Raw genomic sequence first — 1,222 nt, 5'->3', positions numbered from 1 at the left:
AAAAATTGTCCTGGCCCCTCCAAGCCTTTCAATGGGGTAAGCGGGTGTTTGTTGTCAACAGTTCAGAAGACGTGAAATAAAGTGCACGCATCTGTAATAAAACGTCCCTCACATGGCTCCTGGGGGTGAATAAAGGCCTCCTGTAGCGAATCCATGCGTTTTTGTAAGATAAATATTCATATTTCAAACGTAATAAATACTTTTTTCTCCTTCTGCTGACTGTCATACGCGGAAGCCGTTCCGGTGGATAACGTAAGACGTCGACGTTGCGTGATTAGTGACGAACGCGGAAACAAAACAAAACTCCATTCACGAATTAGAAGCACAAAACGAGGATTTATAAAGAAAAATGTCTGAGGATTTCGATATAAGCCAAGAGGAGACTGGTTTTCTTTGCTAAAGTAAGGAAAGTTTGTTTCCTTTGCTCCTGCATTTCTCAGAGGTATGCGCACGACGCCAACGTCCTACGTCATCCGTCTGCATGCCTTCCACGTACCACAGCCAGCGGAAGTGAGAAAAAAGTAGGGATGTAACGATTCGCTCAACTCACGATTCGATTTACGATTTTGATTTCACGATTCGATTCACGATTTTTTTTTTTACAAAATGAGATTTAAGACAAATGATAAATTAAATGTTTCCTTTTATTATTGCTTGGACAAAATGCTGCACGTTTTTTTGTGAAACTGAAATATAACACTATAATAATATACTAATATAGCACTTGCATATTATTGCTCTTTTGTTGGTTTTGATTGCTTCTATTGTCCTCATTTGTAAGTCGCTTTGGATAAAAGCATCTGCTAAATGACAAAATTTAAATATAATGTAAATGTAAATAACAAAACTAAATTGAAAATTTAAAACAAGCCCCAAATAAAATAAATAACACAAATAAAATAAATATCTTCATATAAACAAAATAAGGCTTTGTCTGTGCTCTTTCCATTTAAAATTAGAGGCAACCACTGCATTTTAATCATGATCCAAACAAAGATGCTGCATACATGCAACATGAGCAGTTTTTAATCTAAATTAAATTGTATAATTTCGAAATTTGAAGCAAAAACAGAATGGTTTGACTTCAGTTTTGTGAAACTATAAATAAAAATATCTGCATGAAACAGAAACAGCAGAGCTCAATGAGACGCAGATTCACTCTCTGCCAACAGGTGGCGCTTAAAGCGTTTCCTTGGTTTCCGCTGTAAACAAAACAGCGCTG

The 1,222-nt window shown here is 36.2% G+C and overlaps 1 protein-coding gene across 3 annotated transcripts in view; it reads left to right on the top strand.

The window, feature by feature from the left end:
- rhobtb2b (Rho related BTB domain containing 2b) overlaps positions 1 to 1,222 on the top strand; it is an 11,230-nt gene that overhangs the window by 2,073 nt on the left and 7,935 nt on the right. The gene's annotated exons all lie outside the window — the stretch shown is intronic.

Source organism: Sinocyclocheilus rhinocerous, unplaced genomic scaffold (genome assembly GCF_001515625.1).
Source record: "Sinocyclocheilus rhinocerous isolate Xijiao unplaced genomic scaffold, SAMN03320098_v1.1 scaffold623, whole genome shotgun sequence".
Lineage (NCBI taxonomy): Eukaryota > Metazoa > Chordata > Actinopteri > Cypriniformes > Cyprinidae > Sinocyclocheilus > Sinocyclocheilus rhinocerous.
Note: the sequence above shows the minus strand (reverse complement) of the source record. Positions and strands in the feature narration are given on the sequence as shown.